Consider the following 24,276-nt stretch of genomic DNA (forward strand, 5'->3'; position numbering starts at 1 on the left):
ATAACTACACAGCAATCTGTATAAACCTGGAAATATCTGCATTGTCATCTATATAAACATGGAAATATCTACAGAGAACTCTGTATAAACATGGAAATATCGGCACAGCCATCTGTAGAAACATGGAAATATCTACAACGCTATCTGTATAAACATGGAAATATCTACACCGCCATCTCTATAAACATGGAAATATCTACACTGCCATTTGTAGAAAGATGGAAATATCTACACCGCCATCTGTATAAACGTGGAAATATCTACACCGCTATCTGTATAAACATGGAAATATCTACACCGCAATCTGTATAAACATGGAAATATCTACACCGCTCTCTGTATAAATATGAAATATCTAAACCGCTATCTCTATAAAAGTGGAAATATCTACACTGCTATCTGTATAAACATGGAAATATCCTCACTGCTATCTCTATGAACATTGATATATCTACACCGCTATCTCTATAAACATGGAAATATCTACACCACCATCTCTATAAACATGGAAATATCTACAACGTCATCTGTATAAACATGGAAATATCTACACCGCTATCGGTATAAACATGGAAATATCTACACCGTGATCTGTATAAACATGGAAATATCTACACCGCGATCTGTATAAACATGGAAATATCTAAACCGCTATCTGTGTAAACATGGAAATATCTACACAGCTATCTCTATAAACATGGAAATATCTACACGGCCATCTGTATAAACCTGGAAATACCTACAAAGTCATCTGTATAAACATGGAATTATCTACACAGCCATCTGTATAAACATGGAAATATCTACACAGCCATCTGTATAAACCTGGAAATATCTGCACTGTCATCTATATAAACATGGAAATATCTACAGAGAACTCTGTATAAACATGGAAATATGGGCACAGCCATCTGTATAAACATGGAAATATCTACAACGCTATCTGTATAAACATGGAAATATCTACACTGCTATGTGTATTAACGTGGAAATATCTCCATTGCTATCTGTATAAACATGGACAAATCTCCACCGCAATATGTATAAATATGAAAATATCTACACTTCTATCTCTATAAACATGGAAATATCTACACTGCCATCTGTACAAACATGGAAATATCTACACAGTCATCTGTAGAAACATGGAAATATCTACACCGCTGTCTCTATAAACATGGAAATAACTACACCGCTATCTCTATAAACATGGAAATATCTACACCGCTATCTCCATCAACATGGAAATATACACACCGCTATCTCTTTAAACATGGAGGTAACTACAACGCCATCTACATAAACAAGAAAATATCTACACTGCCATCTATATAAACATGGAAATATCTACACCGCCATCTCTATAAACATGGAAATATCTACACTGCCATTTGTAGAAAGATGGAAATATCTACACCGCCACCTGTATAAACGTGGAAATATCTACACCACTATCTGTATAAACATGGAAATATCTACACCGCAATCTGTATAAACATGGAAATATCTACACCGCTCTTTGTATAAATATGAAATATCTAAACCGCTATCTCTATAAAAGTGGAAATATCTACACTGCTATCTGTATAAACATGGAAATATCCTAACTGCTATCTCTATGAACATTGATAGATCTACACCGCTATCTCTATAAACATGGAAATATCTACACCGCCAGCTCTATAAACATGGAAACATCTACACCGTCATCTGTATAAACATGGAAATATCTACACCGCTATCTGTATAAACATGGAAATATCTACACCGCCATCTCTATAAACATGGAAATATCTACACCGTGATCTGCATAAACATGGAAATATGTAAACCGCTATCTGTGAAAACATGGAAATATCTACACAGCTATCTCTATAAACATGGAAATATCTTCACCGCCATCTGTATAAACATGGAAATACCTACAAAGTCATTTGTATAAACATGGAAATATCTACACAGCCATCTGTATAAACATGGAAATATCTACACAGCCATCTGTATAAACCTGGAAATATCTGCACGATCATCTATATAAACATGGAAATATCTACAGAGAACTCTGTATAAACATGGAAATATCGGCACAGCCATCTGTATAAACATGGAAATATCTACTACGCTATCTGTATAAACATGGAAATATCTACACCGCTATGTGTATTAACGTGGAAATATCTCCATTGCTATCTGTATAAACATGGACAAATCTCCACCGCAATATGTATAAACATGAAAATATCTGCACTTTTATCTCTATAAACATGGAAATATCTACACTGCCATCTGTACAAACATGGAAACATCTACACAGTCATCTGTAGAAACATGGAAATATCTACACCGCTATCTCTATAAACATGGAAATAACTACGCCGCTATCTCTATAAACATGGAAATATCTACAACGCTATCTCCATCAACATGGAAATATACACACCGCCATCTCTTTAAACATGGAGGTATCTACAACGCCATCTACATAAACAAGAAAATATCTACACTGCCATCTATATAAACATGGAAATATCTACACCGCCATCTCTATAATCATGGAAATATCTACACCGCCAGCTCTATAAACATGGAAACATCTACACCGTCATCTGTATAAACATGGAAATATCTACACCGCTATCTGTATAAACATGGAAATATCTACACCGCGATCTGTATAAACATGGAAATATCTACACCGTGATCTGCATAAACATGGAAATATGTAAACCGCTATCTGTGAAAACATGGAAATATCTACACAGCTATCTCTATAAACATGGAAATATCTTCACCGCCATCTGTATAAACATGGAAATACCTACAAAGTCATCTGTATAAACATGGAAATATCTACACCGCTATCTCCATCAACATGGAAATATACACACCGCCATCTCTTTAAACATGGAGGTATCTACAACGCCATCTACCTAAACAAGAAATTATCTACACTGCCATCTATATAAACATGGAAATATCTAAAACCGCCATCTCTATAAACATGGAAATATCTACACTGCCATTTGTAGAAAGATGGAAATATCTACACCGCCATCTGTATAAACGTGGAAATATCTACACCGCTATCTATATAAACATGGAAATATCTACACCACAATCTGTATAAACATGGAAACATCTACACCGCTCTCTGTATAAATATGAAATATCTAAACCGCTATCTCTATAAAAGTGGAAATATCTACACTGCTATCTGTATAAACATGGAAATATCCTCACTGCTATCTCTATGAACATTGATAGATCTACACCGCTATCTCTATAAACATGGAAATATCTACACCGCCATCTTTATAAACATGGAAATATCTACACCGTCAACTGTATAAACATGGAAATATCTACACCGCTATCTGTATAAACATGGAAATATCTACACCGCGATCTGTATAAACTTGGAAATATCTACACCGTGATCTGCATAAACATGGAAATACCTACAAAGTCATCTGTATAAACATGGAAATATCTACACAGCCATCTGTATAAACATGGAAATAACTACACAGCCATCTGTATAAACCTGGAAATATCTGCACTGTCATCTATATAAACATGGAAATATCTACAGAGAACTCTGTATAAACATGGAAATATCGGCACAGCCATCTGTAGAAACATGGAAATATCTACAACGCTATCTGTATAAACATGGAAATATCTACACCGCCATCTCTATAAACATGGAAATATCTACACTGCCATTTTTAGAAAGATGGAAATATCTACACCGCCATCTGTATAAACGTGGAAATATCTACACCGCTATCTGTATAAACATGGAAATATCTACACCGCAATCTGTATAAACATGGAAATATCTACACAGCTCTCTGTATAAATATGAAATATCTAAACCGCTATCTCTATAAAAGTGGAAATATCTACACTGCTATCTGTATAAACATGGAAATATCCTCACTGCTATCTCTATGAACATTGATATATCTACACCGCTATCTCTATAAACATGGAAATATCTACACCACCATCTCTATAAACATGGAAATATCTACAACGTCATCTGTATAAACATGGAAATATCTACACCGCTATCGGTATAAACATGGAAATATCTACACCGCGATCTGTATAAACATGGAAATATCTACACCGCGATCTGTATAAACATGGAAATATCTAAACCGCTATCTGTGTAAACATGGAAATATCTACACAGCTATCTCTATAAACATGGAAATATCTACACGGCCATCTGTATAAACCTGGAAATACCTACAAAGTCATCTGTATAAACATGGAATTATCTACACAGCCATCTGTATAAACATGGAAATATCTACACAGCCATCTCTATAAACCTGGAAATATCTGCACTGTCATCTATATAAACATGGAAATATCTACAGAGAACTCTGTATAAACATGGAAATATGGGCACAGCCATCTGTATAAACATGGAAATATCTACAACGCTATCTGTATAAACATGGAAATATCTACACTGCTATGTGTATTAACGTGGAAATATCTCCATTGCTATCTGTATAAACATGGACAAATCTCCACCGCAATATGTATAAATATGAAAATATCTACACTTCTATCTCTATAAACATGGAAATATCTACACTGCCATCTGTACAAACATGGAAATATCTACACAGTCATCTGTAGAAACATGGAAATATCTACACCGCTGTCTCTATAAACATGGAAATAACTACACCGCTATCTCTATAAACATGGAAATATCTACACCGCTATCTCCATCAACATGGAAATATACACACCGCTATCTCTTTAAACATGGAGGTAACTACAACGCCATCTACATAAACAAGAAAATATCTACACTGCCATCTATATAAACATGGAAATATCTACACCGCCATCTCTATAAACATGGAAATATCTACACTGCCATTTGTAGAAAGATGGAAATATCTACACCGCCACCTGTATAAACGTGGAAATATCTACACCACTATCTGTATAAACATGGAAATATCTACACCGCAATCTGTATAAACATGGAAATATCTACACCGCTCTTTGTATAAATATGAAATATCTAAACCGCTATCTCTATAAAAGTGGAAATATCTACACTGCTATCTGTATAAACATGGAAATATCCTAACTGCTATCTCTATGAACATTGATAGATCTACACCGCTATCTCTATAAACATGGAAATATCTACACCGCCAGCTCTATAAACATGGAAACATCTACACCGTCATCTGTATAAACATGGAAATATCTACACCGCTATCTGTATAAACATGGAAATATCTACACCGCCATCTCTATAAACATGGAAATATCTACACCGTGATCTGCATAAACATGGAAATATGTAAACCGCTATCTGTGAAAACATGGAAATATCTACACAGCTATCTCTATAAACATGGAAATATCTTCACCGCCATCTGTATAAACATGGAAATACCTACAAAGTCATCTGTATAAACATGGAAATATCTACACAGCCATCTGTATAAACATGGAAATATCTACACAGCCATCTGTATAAACCTGGAAATATCTGCACGATCATCTATATAAACATGGAAATATCTACAGAGAACTCTGTATAAACATGGAAATATCGGCACAGCCATCTGTATAAACATGGAAATATCTACTACGCTATCTGTATAAACATGGAAATATCTACACCGCTATGTGTATTAACGTGGAAATATCTCCATTGCTATCTGTATAAACATGGACAAATCTCCACCGCAATATGTATAAACATGAAAATATCTGCACTTTTATCTCTATAAACATGGAAATATCTACACTGCCATCTGTACAAACATGGAAACATCTACACAGTCATCTGTAGAAACATGGAAATATCTACACCGCTATCTCTATAAACATGGAAATAACTACGCCGCTATCTCTATAAACATGGAAATATCTACAACGCTATCTCCATCAACATGGAAATATACACACCGCCATCTCTTTAAACATGGAGGTATCTACAACGCCATCTACATAAACAAGAAAATATCTACACTGCCATCTATATAAACATGGAAATATCTACACCGCCATCTCTATAATCATGGAAATATCTACACCGCCAGCTCTATAAACATGGAAACATCTACACCGTCATCTGTATAAACATGGAAATATCTACACCGCTATCTGTATAAACATGGAAATATCTACACCGCGATCTGTATAAACATGGAAATATCTACACCGTGATCTGCATAAACATGGAAATATGTAAACCGCTATCTGTGAAAACATGGAAATATCTACACAGCTATCTCTATAAACATGGAAATATCTTCACCGCCATCTGTATAAACATGGAAATACCTACAAAGTCATCTGTATAAACATGGAAATATCTACACCGCTATCTCCATCAACATGGAAATATACACACCGCCATCTCTTTAAACATGGAGGTATCTACAACGCCATCTACCTAAACAAGAAATTATCTACACTGCCATCTATATAAACATGGAAATATCTAAAACCGCCATCTCTATAAACATGGAAATATCTACACTGCCATTTGTAGAAAGATGGAAATATCTACGCCGCCATCTGTATAAACGTGGAAATATCTACACCGCTATCTATATAAACATGGAAATATCTACACCACAATCTGTATAAACATGGAAACATCTACACCGCTCTCTGTATAAATATGAAATATCTAAACCGCTATCTCTATAAAAGTGGAAATATCTACACTGCTATCTGTATAAACATGGAAATATCCTCACTGCTATCTCTATGAACATTGATAGATCTACACCGCTATCTCTATAAACATGGAAATATCTACACCGCCATCTTTATAAACATGGAAATATCTACACCGTCAACTGTATAAACATGGAAATATCTACACCGCTATCTGTATAAACATGGAAATATCTACACCGCGATCTGTATAAACTTGGAAATATCTACACCGTGATCTGCATAAACATGGAAATACCTACAAAGTCATCTGTATAAACATGGAAATATCTACACAGCCATCTGTATAAACATGGAAATAACTACACAGCCATCTGTATAAACCTGGAAATATCTGCACTGTCATCTATATAAACATGGAAATATCTACAGAGAACTCTGTATAAACATGGAAATATCGGCACAGCCATCTGTAGAAACATGGAAATATCTACAACGCTATCTGTATAAACATGGAAATATCTACACCGCCATCTCTATAAACATGGAAATATCTACACTGCCATTTTTAGAAAGATGGAAATATCTACACCGCCATCTGTATAAACGTGGAAATATCTACACCGCTATCTGTATAAACATGGAAATATCTACACCGCAATCTGTATAAACATGGAAATATCTACACAGCTCTCTGTATAAATATGAAATATCTAAACCGCTATCTCTATAAAAGTGGAAATATCTACACTGCTATCTGTATAAACATGGAAATATCCTCACTGCTATCTCTATGAACATTGATATATCTACACCGCTATCTCTATAAACATGGAAATATCTACACCACCATCTCTATAAACATGGAAATATCTACAACGTCATCTGTATAAACATGGAAATATCTACACCGCTATCGGTATAAACATGGAAATATCTACACCGCGATCTGTATAAACATGGAAATATCTACACCGCGATCTGTATAAACATGGAAATATCTAAACCGCTATCTGTGTAAACATGGAAATATCTACACAGCTATCTCTATAAACATGGAAATATCTACACGGCCATCTGTATAAACCTGGAAATACCTACAAAGTCATCTGTATAAACATGGAATTATCTACACAGCCATCTGTATAAACATGGAAATATCTACACAGCCATCTCTATAAACCTGGAAATATCTGCACTGTCATCTATATAAACATGGAAATATCTACAGAGAACTCTGTATAAACATGGAAATATGGGCACAGCCATCTGTATAAACATGGAAATATCTACAACGCTATCTGTATAAACATGGAAATATCTACACAGCTATGTGTATTAACGTGGAAATATCTCCATTGCTATCTGTATAAACATGGACAAATCTCCACCGCAATATGTATAAATATGAAAATATCTACACTTCTATCTCTATAAACATGGAAATATCTACACTGCCATCTGTACAAACATGGAAATATCTACACAGTCATCTGTAGAAACATGGAAATATCTACACCGCTGTCTCTATAAACATGGAAATAACTACACCGCTATCTCTATAAACATGGAAATATCTACACCGCTATCTCCATCAACATGGAAATATACACACCGCTATCTCTTTAAACATGGAGGTAACTACAACGCCATCTACATAAACAAGAAAATATCTACACTGCCATCTATATAAACATGGAAATATCTACACCGCCATCTCTATAAACATGGAAATATCTACACTGCCATTTGTAGAAAGATGGAAATATCTACACCGCCACCTGTATAAACGTGGAAATATCTACACCACTATCTGTATAAACATGGAAATATCTACACCGCAATCTTTATAAACATGGAAATATCTACACCGCTCTTTGTATAAATATGAAATATCTAAACCGCTATCTCTATAAAAGTGGAAATATCTACACTGCTATCTGTATAAACATGGAAATATCCTAACTGCTATCTCTATGAACATTGATAGATCTACACCGCTATCTCTATAAACATGGAAATATCTACACCGCCAGCTCTATAAACATGGAAACATCTACACCGTCATATGTATAAACATGGAAATATCTACACCGCTATCTGTATAAACATGGAAATATCTACACCGCGATCTGTATAAACATGGAAATATCTACACAGTGATCTGCATAAACATGGAAATATGTAAACCGCTATCTGTGAAAACATGGAAATATCTACACAGCTATCTCTATAAACATGGAAATATCTTCACCGCCATCTGTATAAACATGGAAATACCTACAAAGTCATCTGTATAAACATGGAAATATCTACACAGCCATCTGTATAAACATGGAAATATCTACACAGCCATCTGTATAAACCTGGAAATATCTGCACTGTCATCTATATAAACCTGGAAATATCTACAGAGAACTCTGTATAAACATGGAAATATCGGCACAGCCATCTGTATAAACATGGAAATATCTACTACGCTATCTGTATAAACATGGAAATATCTACACCGCTATGTGTATTAACGTGGAAATATCTCCATTGCTATCTGTATAAACATGGACAAATCTCCACCGCAAAATGTATAAACATGAAAATATCTACACTTCTATCTCTATAAACATGGAAATATCTACACTGCCATCTGTACAAACATGGAAATATCTACACAGTCATCTGTAGAAACATGGAAATATCTACACCGCTATCTCTATAAACATGGAAATAACTACGCCGCTATCTCTATAAACATGGAAATATCTACAACGCTATCTCCATCAACATGGAAATATACACACCGCCATCTCTTTAAACATGGAGGTATCTACAACGCCATCTACATAAACAAGAAAATATCTACACTGCCATCTATATAAACATGGAAATATCTACACCGCCATCTCTATAAACATGGAAATATCTACAAAGCCAGCTCTATAAACATGGAAACATCTACACCGTCATCTGTATAAACATGGAAATATCTACACCGCTATCTGTATAAACATGGAAATATCTGCACCGCGATCTGTATAAACATGGAAATATCTACACCGTGATCTGCATAAACATGGAAATATGTAAACCTCTATCTGTGAAAACATGGAAATATCTACACAGCTATCTCTATAAACATGGAAATATCTTCACCGCCATCTGTATAAACATGGAAATACCTACAAAGTCATCTGTATAAACATGGAAATATCTTCACAGCCATCTGTATAAACATGGAAATATCTACACAGCCATCTGTATAAACCTGGAAATATCTGCACTGTCATCTATATAAACATGGAAATATCTACAGAGAACTCTGTATAAACATGGAAATATGGGCACAGCCATCTGTATAAACATGGAAATATCTACTACGCTATCTGTATAAACATGGAAATATCTACACCGCTATGTGTATTAACGTGGAAATATCTCCATTGCTATCTGTATAAACATGGACAAATCTCCACCGCAATATGTATAAACATGAAAATATCTACACTTCTATCTCTATAAACATGGAAATATCTACACTGCCATCTGTACAAACATGGAAATATCTACACAGTCATCTGTAGAAACATGGAAATATCTACACCGCTATCTCTATAAACATGGAAATAACTACGCCGCTATCTCTATAAACATGGAAATATCTACACCGCTATCTCCATCAACATGGAAATATACACACCGCCATCTCTTTAAACATGGAGGTATCTACAACGCCATCTACATAAACAAGAAAATATCTACACTGCCATCTATATAAACATGGAAATATCTACACCGCCATCTCTATAAACATGGAAATATCTACACTGCCATTTGTAGAAAGATGGAAATATCTACACCGCCATCTGTATAAACGTGGAAATATCTACACCGCTCTCTGTATAAACATGGAAATATCTACACCGCAATCTGTATAAACATGGAGATATCTACACCGCTCTCTGTATAAATATGAAATATCTAAACCGATATCTGTATAAAAGTGGAAATATCTACACTGCTATCTGTATAAACATGGAAATATCCTCACTGCTATCTCTATGAACATTGATAGATCTACACCGCTATCTCCATAAACATGGAAATATCTACACCGCCATCTCTATAAACATGGGAATATCTACACCGTCATCTGTATAAACATGGAAATATCTACACCGCTATCTGTATAAACATGGAAATATCTACACCGCGATCTGTATAAACATGGAAATATCTACACCGCGATCTGTATAAACATGGAAATATCTAAACCGCTATCTGTGTAAACATGGAAATATCTACACAGCTATCTCTATAAACATGGAAATATCTACACCGCCATCTGTGTAAACATGGAAATACCTAGAAAGTCATCTGTATAAAGATGGAAATATCTACACGGCCATCTGTATAAACATGGAAATATCTACACAGCCATCTGTATAAACCTGGAAATATCTGCACTGTCATCTATATAAACATGGAAATATCTACAGAGAACTCTGTATAAACATGGAAATATCGGCACAGCCATCTGTATAAACATGGAAATATCTACAACGCTATCTGTATAAACATGGAAATATCTACATCGCTATGTGTATTAACGTGGAAATATCTCCATTGCTATCTGTATAAACATGGACAAATCTCCACCGCAATATGTATAAACATGAAAATATCTACACTTCTATCTCTATAAACATGGAAATCTCTACACTGCCATCTGTAAAACCATGGAAATAACTACACAGTCATCTGTAGAAACATGGAAATATCTACACCGCTATCTCTATAAACATGGAAATAACTACACCGCTATCTCCATAAACATAGAAATATCTACACCGCTATCTCCATCAACATGGAAATATACACACCGCCATCTCTTTAAACATGGAGGTATCTACAACGGCATCTACATAAACAAGAAAATATCTACACTGCCATCTATATAAACATGGAAATATCTACACCGCCATCTCTATAAACATGGAAATATCTTCACTGCCATTTGTAGAAAGATGGAAATATCTACACCGCCATCTGTATAAACGTGGAAATATCTACACCGCTATCTGTATAAACATGGAAATATCTACACCGCAATCTGTATAAACATGGAAATATCTACACCGCTCTCTGTATAAATATGAAATATCTAAACCGCTATCTCTATAAAAGTGGAAATATCTACACTGCTATCTGTATAAACATGGAAATATCCTCACTGCTATCTCTATGAACATTGATAGATCTACACCGCTATCTCTATAAACATGGAAATATCTACACCGCCATCTCTATAAACATGGAAATATCTACACCGTCATCTGTATAAACATGGAAATATCTACACCGCTATCTGTAAACATGAAAATATCTACACCGCGATCTGTATAAGCATGGAAATATCTACACCGTGATCTGCATAAACATGGAAATATCTAAACCGCTATCTGTGTAAACATGGAAATATCTACACAGCTATCTCTATAAACATGGAAATATCTACACCGCCATCTGTATAAACATGGAAATACCTACAAAGTCATCTGTATAAACATGGAAATATCTACACAGCCATCTGTATAAACATGGAAATATCTACACAGCCATCTGTATAAACCTGGAAATATCTGCACTGTCATCTATATAAACATGGAAATATCTACAGAGAACTCTGTATAAACATAGAAATATCGGCACAGCCATCTGTATAAACATGGAAATATCTACAACGCTATCTGTATAAACATGGAAATATCTACACCGCTATGTGTATTAACGTGGAAATATCTCCATTGCTATCTGTATAAACAAGGACAAATCTCCACCGCAATATGTATAAACATGAAAATATCTACACTTCTATCTCTATAAACATGGAAATCTCTACGCTGCCATCTGTACAAACATGGAAATATCTACACAGTCATCTGTAGAAACATGGAAATATCTACACCGCTGTCTCTATAAACATGGAAATAACTACACCGCTATCTCTATAAACATGGAAATATTTACACCGCTATCTCCATCAACATGGAAATATACACACCGCCATCTCTTTAAACATGGAGGTATCTACAACGCCATCTACATAAACAAGAAAATATCTACACTGCCATCTTTATAAACATGGAAATATCTACACCGCCATCTCTATAAAGATGGAAATATCTACACTGCCATTTGTAGAAAGATGGAAATATCTACACCGCCATCTGTATAAACGTGGAAATATCTACACCGCTATCTGTATAAACATGGAAATATCTACACCGCAATCTGTATAAACATGGAAATATCTACACCGCTCTTTGTATAAATATGAAATATCTAAACCGCTATCTCTATAAAAGTGGAAATATCTACACTGCTATCTGTATAAACATGGAAATATACTCACTGCTATCTCTATGAACATTGATATATCTACACCGCTATCTCTATAAACATGGAAATATCTACACCGCCATCTCTATAAACATCGAAACATCTACACCGTCATCTGTATAAACATGGAAACATCTACACCGTCATCTGTATAAACATGGAAATATCTACACAGCCATCTGTATAAACATGGAAATATCTACACAGCCATCTGTATAAACCTGGAAATATCTGCACTGTCATCTATATAAACGTGGAAATATCTACAGAGAACTCTGTATAAACAGGGAAATATCGGCACAGCCATCTGTATAAACATGGAAATGTCTACAACGCTATCTGTATAAACATGGAAATATCTACACCGCTATGTGTATTGACGTGGAAATATCTCCATTGCTATCTGTATAAACATGGACAAATCTCCACCGCAATATGTATAAACATGAAAATATCTACACTTCTATCTCTATAAACATGGAAATATCTACACTGCCATCTGTACAAACATGGAAATATCTACACAGTCATTTGTATAAACATGGAAATATCTACACCGTGATCTGTATAAACATGGAAATATCTACACCGCGATCTGTATAAACATGGAAATATCTACACCGCGATCTGTATAAACATGGAAATATCTAAACCGCTATCTGTGTAAACATGGAAATATCTACCCAGCTATCTCTATAAACATGGAAATATCTACCCCGTCATCTGTATAAACATGGAAATAACTACAAAGTCATCTGTATAAACATGGAAATATCTACACAGCCATCTGTATAAACATGGAAATATCTACACAGCCATCTGTATAAACCTGGAAATATCTGCACTGTCATCTATATAAACATGGAAATATCTACAGAGAACTCTGTATAAACATGGAAATATCGGCACAGCCATCTGTATAAACATGGAAATATCTACAACACTATCTGTATAAACATGGAAATATCTACACCGCTATGTGTATTAACGTGGAAATATCTCCATTGCTATCTGTATAAACATGGACAATTCTCCACCGCAATATGTATAAACATGAAAATATCTACACTTCTATCTCTATAAACATGGAAATATCTACACTGCCATCTGTACAAACATGGAAATATCTACACAGTCATCTGTAGAAACATGGAAATATCTACACCGCTATCTCTATAAACATGGAAATAACTACACCGCTATCTCTATAAACATGGAAATAACTACACCGCTATCTCTATAAACATGGAAATATCTACACCGCTATCTCCATCAACATGGAAATATACACACCGCCATCTCTCTAAACATGGAGGTATCTACAAAGCCATCTACATAAACAAGAAAATATCTACAATGCCATCTACATAAACATGGAAATATCTACACCGCCATCTCTGTAAACATGGAAATATCTACACTGCCATTTGTAGAAAGATGGATATATATACACCGCGATCTGTATAAACGTGGAAATATCTACACCGCTATCTGTATAAACATGGAAATATCTACACCGCGATCTGTATAAACATGGAAATATCTACACCACGATCTGTGTAAACATGGAATTATCTAAACCGCTATCTGTGTAAACATGGAAATATCTACACAGCTATCTCTATAAACTTGGAAATATCTACACCGTCATCTGTATAAACATGGAAATACCTACAAAGTCATCTGTATGAACATGGAAATATCTACACAGCCATCTATATAAACATGGAAATATCTACACAGCCATCTGTATAAACCTGGAAATATCTGCACTGTCATCTATATAAACATGGAAATATCTACAGAGAACTCTGTATAAACATGGAAATATCGGCACAGCCATCTGTATAAACAGAAATATCTACAACGCTATCTGTATAAACATGGAAATATCTACACCGCTATGTGTATTAACGTGGAAATATCTCCACTGCTATCTGTATAAACATGGACAAATCTCCACCGCAATATGTATAAACATGAAAATATCTACACTTCTATCTCTATAAACATGGAAATATCTACACTGCCATCTGTACAAACATGGACATATCTACACAGTCATCTGTAGAAACATGGAAATATCTACACCGCTATCTCTATAAACATGGAAATAACTACACCACTATCTCTATAAACATGGAAATATCTGCACCGCTATCTCCATCAACATGGAAATATACACACCGCCATCTCTTTAAACATGGAGGTATCTACAACGGCATCTACATAAACAAGAAAATATCTACACTGCCATCTATATAAACATGGAAATATCTACACCGCCATCTCTATAAACATGGAAATATCTACACTGCCATTTGTAGAAAGATGGAAATATCTACACCGCCATCTGTATAAACGTGGAAATATCTACACCGCTATCTGTATAAACATGGAAATATCCACACCGCAATCTGTATAAACATGGAAATATCTACACCGCTCTCTGTATAAATATGAAATATCTAAACCGCTATCTCTATAAAAGTGGAAATATCTACACTGCTATCTGTATAAACATGGAAATATCCTCACTGCTATCTCTATGAACATTGATATATCTACACCGCTATCTCTATAAACATGTAAATATCTACACCGTCATCTGTATAAACATGGAAATATCTACACCGCTATCGGTATAAACATGGAAATATCTACACCGCGATCTGTATAAACATGGAAATATCTACACCACGATCTGTATAAACATGGAAATATCTAAACCGCTATCTGTGTAAACATGGAAATATCTACACAGCTATCTCTATAAACATGGAAATATCTACACCGCCATCTGTATAAACATGTAAATACCTACAAAGTCATCTGTATAAACATGGAAATATCTACACAGCCATCTGTATAAACATGGAAATATCTACACAGCCATCTGTATAAACCTGGAAATATCTGCACTGTCATCTATATAAACATGGAAATATCCACAGAGAACTCTGTATAAACATGGAAATATCGGCACAGCCATCTGTATAAACATGGAAATATATACAACGCTATCTGTATAAACATGGAAATATCTACACCGCTATGTGTATTAACATGGAAATATCTCCACTGCTATCTGTATAAACATGGACAAATCTCCACCGCAATATGTATAAACATGAAAATATCTACACTTCTATCTCTATAAACATGGAAATATCTACACTGCCATCTGTACAAACATGGAAATCTCTACACAGTCATCTGTAGAAACATGGAAATATCTACACCGCTATCTCTATAAACATGGAAATAACTAAAACGCTATCTCTATAAACATGGAAATATCTACACCGCTATCTCCATCAACACGGAAATATACACACCGCCATCTCTTTAAACATGGAGGTATCTACAACGGCATCTACATAAACAAGAAAATATCTACACTGCCATCTATATAAACATGGAAATATCTACACCGCCATCTCTATAAACATGGAAATATCTACACTGCCATTTGTAGAAAGATGGAAATATCTACACCGCTATCTGTATAAACATGGAAATATCTACACCGCAATCTGTATAAACATGGAAATATCTACACCGCTCTCTGTATAAATATGAAATATCTAAACCGCTATCTCTATAAAAGTGGAAATATCTACACTGCTATCTGTATAAACATGGAAATATCCTCACTGCTATCTCTATGAACATTGATATATCTACACCGCTATCTCTATAAACATGGAAATATCTACACCACCATCTCTATAAACATGGAAACATCTACAACGTCATCTGTATAAACATGGAAATATCTACACCGCTATCGGTATAAACATGGAAATATCTACACCGCGATCTGTATAAACATGGAAATATCTACACCGCGATCTGTATAAACATGGAAATATCTAAACCGCTATCTGTGTAAACATGGAAATATCTACACAGCTATCTCTATAAACATGGAAATATCTACACGGCCATCTGTATAAACCTGGAAATACCTACAAAGTCATCTGTATAAACATGGAATTATCTACACAGCCATCTGTATAAACATGGAAATATCTACACAGCCATCTCTATAAACCTGGAAATATCTGCACTGTCATCTATATAAACATGGAAATATCTACAGAGAACTCTGTATAAACATGGAAATATGGGCACAGCCATCTGTATAAACATGGAAATATCTACAACGCTATCTGTATAAACATGGAAATATCTACACCGCTATGTGTATTAACGTGGAAATATCTCCATTGCTATCTGTATAAACATGGACAAATCTCCACCGCAATATGTATAAACATGAAAATATCTACACTTCTATCTCTATAAACATGGAAATATCTACACTGCCATCTGTACAAACATGGAAATATCTACACAGTCATCTGTAGAAACATGGAAATATCTACACCGCTATCTCTATAAACATGGAAATAACTATGCCGCTATCTCTATAAACATGGAAATATCTACACCGCTATCTCCATCAACATGGAAATATACACACCGCCATCTCTTTAAACATGGAGGTATCTACAACGCCATCTACATAAACAAGAAAATATCTACACTGCCATCTATATAAACATGGAAATATCTACACCGCCATCTCTATAAACATGGAAATATCTACACTGCCATTTGTAGAAAGATGGAAATATCTACACCGCCATCTGTATAAACGTGGAAATATCTACACCGCTCTCTGTATAAACATGGAAATATCTACACCGCAATCTGTATAAACATGGAGATATCTACACCGCTCTCTGTATAAATATGAAATATCTAAACCGCTATCTGTATAAAAGTGGAAATATCTACACTGCTATCTGTATAAACATGGAAATATCCTCACTGCTATCTCTATGAACATTGATAGATCTACACCGCTATCTCCATAAACATGGAAATATCTACACCGCCATCTCTATAAACATGGGAATATCTACACCGTCATCTGTATAAACATGGAAATATCTACACCGCTATCTGTATAAACATGGAAATATCTACACCGCGATCTGTATAAACATGGAAATATCTACACCGCGATCTGTATAAACATGGAAATATCTAAACCGCTATCTGTGTAAACATGGAAATATCTACACAGCTATCTCTATAAACATGGAAATATCTACACCGCCATCTGTGTAAACATGGAAATACCTAGAAAGTCATCTGTATAAAGATGGAAATATCTACACAGCCATCTGTATAAACATGGAAATATCTACACAGCCATCTGTATAAACCTGGAAATATCTGCACTGTCATCTATATAAACATGGAAATATCTACAGAGAACTCTGTATAAACATGGAAATATCGGCACAGCCATCTGTATAAACATGGAAATATCTACAACGCTATCTGTATAAACATGGAAATATCTACATCGCTATGTGTATTAACGTGGAAATATCTCCATTGCTATCTGTATAAACATGGACAAATCTCCACCGCAATATGTATAAACATGAAAATATCTACACTTCTATCTCTATAAACATGGAAATCTCTACACTGCCATCTGTAAAACCATGGAAATAACTACACAGTCATCTGTAGAAACATGGAAATATCTACACCGCTATCTCTATAAACATGGAAATAACTACACCGCTATCTCCATAAACATAGAAATATCTACACCGCTATCTCCATCAACATGGAAATATACACACCGCCATCTCTTTAAACATGGAGGTATCTACAACGGCATCTACATAAACAAGAAAATATCTACACTGCCATCTATATAAACATGGAAATATCTACACCGCCATCTCTATAAACATGGAAATATCTTCACTGCCATTTGTAGAAAGATGGAAATATCTACACCGCCATCTGTATAAACGTGGAAATATCTACACCGCTATCTGTATAAACATGGAAATATCTACACCGCAATCTGTATAAACATGGAAATATCTACACCGCTCTCTGTATAAATATGAAATATCTAAACCGCTATCTCTATAAAAGTGGAAATATCTACACTGCTATCTGTATAAACATGGAAATATCCTCACTGCTATCTCTATGAACATTGATAGATCTACACCGCTATCTCTATAAACATGGAAATATCTACACCGCCATCTCTATAAACATGGAAATATCTACACCGTCATCTGTATAAACATGCAAATATCTACACCGCTATCTGTAAACATGAAAATATCTACACCGCGATCTGTATAAGCATGGAAATATCTACACCGTGATCTGCATAAACATGGAAATATCTAAACCGCTATCTGTGTAAACATGGAAATATCTACACAGCTATCTCTATAAACATGGAAATATCTACACCGCCATCTGTATAAACATGGAAATACCTACAAAGTCATCTGTATAAACATGGAAATATCTACACAGCCATCTGTATAAACATGGAAATATCTACACAGCCATCTGTATAAACCTGGAAATATCTGCACTGTCATCTATATAAACATGGAAATATCTACAGAGAACTCTGTATAAACATAGAAATATCGGCACAGCCATTTGTATAAACATGGAAATATCTACAACGCTATCTGTATAAACATGGAAATAACTACACCGCTATGTGTATTAACGTGGAAATATCTCCATTGCTATCTGTATAAACAAGGACAAATCTCCACCGCAATATGTATAAACATGAAAATATCTACACTTCTATCTCTATAAACATGGAAATCTCTACGCTGCCATCTGTACAAACATGGAAATATCTACACAGTCATCTGTAGAAACATGGAAATATCTACACCGCTGTCTCTATAAACATGGAAATAACTACACCGCTATCTCTATAAACATGGAAATATTTAGACCGCTATCTCCATCAACATGGAAATGTACACACCGCCATCTCTTTAAACATGGAGGTATCTACAACGCCATCTACATAAACAAGAAAATATCTACACTGCCATCTTTATAAACATGGAAATATCTACACCGCCATCTCTATAAAGATGGAAATATCTACACTGCCATTTGTAGAAAGATGGAAATATCTACACCGCCATCTGTATAAACGTGGAAATATCTACACCGCTATCTGTATAAACATGGAAATATCTACACCGCAATCTGTATAAACATGGAAATATCTACACCGCTCTTTGTATAAATATGAAATATCTAAACCGCTATCTCTATAAAAGTGGAAATATCTACACTGCTATCTGTATAAACATGGAAATATACTCACTGCTATCTCTATGAACATTGATATATCTACACCGCTATCTCTATAAACATGGAAATATCTACACCGCCATCTCTATAAACATCGAATCATCTACACCGTCATCTGTATAAACATGGAAACATCTACACCGTCATCTGTATAAACATGGAAATATCTACACAGCCATCTGTATAAACATGGAAATATCTACACAGCCATCTGTATAAACCTGGAAATATCTGCACTGTCATCTATATAAACGTGGAAATATCTACAGAGAACTCTGTATAAACAGGGAAATATCGGCACAGCCATCTGTATAAACATGGAAATGTCTACAACGCTATCTGTATAAACATGGAAATATCTACACCGCTATGTGTATTGACGTGGAAATATCTCCATTGCTATCTGTATAAACATGGACAAATCTCCACCGCAATATGTATAAACATGAAAATATCTACACTTCTATCTCTATAAACATGGAAATATCTACACTGCCATCTGTACAAACATGGAAATATCTACACAGTCATTTGTATAAACATGGAAATATCTACACCGTGATCTGTATAAACATGGAAATATCTACACCGCGATCTGTATAAACATGGAAATATCTACACCGCGATCTGTATAAACATGGAAATATCTAAACCGCTATCTGTGTAAACATGGAAATATCTACCCAGCTATCTCTATAAACATGGAAATATCTACACCGTCATCTGTATAAACATGGAAATAACTACAAAGTCATCTGTATAAACATGGAAATATCTACACAGCCATCTGTATAAACATGGAAATATCTACACAGCCATCTGTATAAACCTGGAAATATCTGCACTGTCATCTATATAAACATGGAAATATCTACAGAGAACTCTGTATAAACATGGAAATATGGGCACAGCCATCTGTATAAACATGGAAATATCTACAACACTATCTGTATAAACATGGAAATATCTACACCGCTATGTGTATTAACGTGGAAATATCTCCATTGCTATCTGTATAAACATGGACAATTCTCCACCGCAATATGTATAAACATGAAAATATCTACACTTCTATCTCTATAAACATGGAAATATCTACACTGCCATCTGTACAAACATGGAAATATCTACACAGTCATCTGTAGAAACATGGAAATATCTACACCGCTATCTCTATAAACATGGAAATAACTACACCGCTATCTCTATAAACATGGAAATAACTACACCGCTATCTCTATAAACATGGAAATATCTACACCGCTATCTCCATCAACATGGAAATATACACACCGTCATCTCTCTAAACATGGAGGTATCTACAAAGCCATCTACATAAACAAGAAAATATCTACAATGCCATCTACATAAACATGGAAATATCTACACCGCCATCTCTGTAAACATGGAAATATCTACACTGCCATTTGTAGAAAGATGGATATATATACACCGCGATCTGTATAAACGTGGAAATATCTACACCGCTATCTGTATAAACATGGAAATATCTACACCGCGATCTGTATAAACATGGAAATATCTACACCACGATCTGTGTAAACATGGAATTATCTAAACCGCTATCTGTGTAAACATGGAAATATCTACACAGCTATCTCTATAAACTTGGAAATATCTACACCGTCATCTGTATAAACATGGAAATACCTACAAAGTCATCTGTATGAACATGGAAATATCTACACAGCCATCTATATAAACATGGAAATATCTACACAGCCATCTGTATAAACCTGGAAATATCTGCACTGTCATCTATATAAACATGGAAATATCTACAGAGAACTCTGTATAAACATGGAAATATCGGCACAGCCATCTGTATAAACAGAAATATCTACAACGCTATCTGTATAAACATGGAAATATCTACACCGCTATGTGTATTAACGTGGAAATATCTCCACTGCTATCTGTATAAACATGGACAAATCTCCACCGCAATATGTATAAACATGAAAATATCTACACTTCTATCTCTATAAACATGGAAATATCTACACTGCCATCTGTACAAACATGGACATATCTACACAGTCATCTGTAGAAACATGGAAATATCTACACCGCTATCTCTATAAACATGGAAATAACTACACCACTATCTCTATAAACATGGAAATATCTGCACCGCTATCTCCATCAACATGGAAATATACACACCGCCATCTCTTTAAACATGGAGGTATCTACAACGGCATCTACATAAACAAGAAAATATCTACACTGCCATCTATATAAACATGGAAATATCTACACCGCCATCTCTATAAACATGGAAATATCTACACTGCCATTTGTAGAAAGATGGAAATATCTACACCGCCATCTGTATAAACGTGGAAATATCTACACCGCTATCTGTATAAACATGGAAATATCCACACCGCAATCTGTATAAACATGGAAATATCTACACCGCTCTCTGTATAAATATGAAATATCTAAACCGCTATCTCTATAAAAGTGGAAATATCTACACTGCTATCTGTATAAACATGGAAATATCCTCACTGCTATCTCTATGAACATTGATATATCTACACCGCTATCTCTATAAACATGTAAATATCTACACCGTCATCTGTATAAACATGGAAATATCTACACCGCTATCGGTATAAACATGGAAATATCTACACCGCGATCTGTATAAACATGGAAATATCTATACCACGATCTGTATAAACATGGAAATATCTAAACCGCTATCTGTGTAAACATGGAAATATCTACACAGCTATCTCTATAAACATGGAAATATCTACACCGCCATCTGTATAAACATGTAAATACCTACAAAGTCATCTGTATAAACATGGAAATATCTACACAGCCATCTGTATAAACATGGAAATATCTACACAGCCATCTGTATAAACCTGGAAATATCTGCACTGTCATCTATATAAACATGGAAATATCCACAGAGAACTCTGTATAAACATGGAAATATCGGCACAGCCATCTGTATAAACATGGAAATATATACAACGCTATCTGTATAAACATGGAAATATCTACACCGCTATGTGTATTAACATGGAAATATCTCCACTGCTATCTGTATAAACATGGACAAATCTCCACCGCAATATGTATAAACATGAAAATATCTACACTTCTATCTCTATAAACATGGAAATATCTACACTGCCATCTGTACAAACATGGAAATCTCTACACAGTCATCTGTAGAAACATGGAAATATCTACACCGCTATCTCTATAAACATGGAAATAACTAAAACGCTATCTCTATAAACATGGAAATATCTACACCGCTATCTCCATCAACACGGAAATATACACACCGCCATCTCTTTAAACATGGAGGTATCTACAACGGCATCTACATAAACAAGAAAATATCTACACTGCCATCTATATAAACATGGAAATATCTACACCGCCATCTCTATAAACATGGAAATATCTACACTGCCATTTGTAGAAAGATGGAAATATCTACACCGCTATCTGTATAAACATGGAAATATCTACACCGCAATCTGTATAAACATGGAAATATCTACACCGCTCTCTGTATAAATATGAAATATCTAAACCGCTATCTCTATAAAAGTGGAAATATCTACACTGCTATCTGTATAAACATGGAAATATCCTCACTGCTATCTCTATGAACATTGATATATCTACACCGCTATCTCTATAAACATGGAAATATCTACACCACCATCTCTATAAACATGGAAATATCTACAACGTCATCTGTATAAACATGGAAATATCTACACCGCTATCGGTATAAACATGGAAATATCTACACCGCGATCTGTATAAACATGGAAATATCTACACCGCGATCTGTATAAACATGGAAATATCTAAACCGCTATCTGTGTAAACATGGAAATATCTACACAGCTATCTCTATAAACATGGAAATATCTACACGGCCATCTGTATAAACCTGGAAATACCTACAAAGTCATCTGTATAAACATGGAATTATCTACACAG

The sequence above is a fragment of the Pan troglodytes genome, chromosome 18 (genome assembly GCF_028858775.2).
Source record: "Pan troglodytes isolate AG18354 chromosome 18, NHGRI_mPanTro3-v2.0_pri, whole genome shotgun sequence".
Lineage (NCBI taxonomy): Eukaryota > Metazoa > Chordata > Mammalia > Primates > Hominidae > Pan > Pan troglodytes.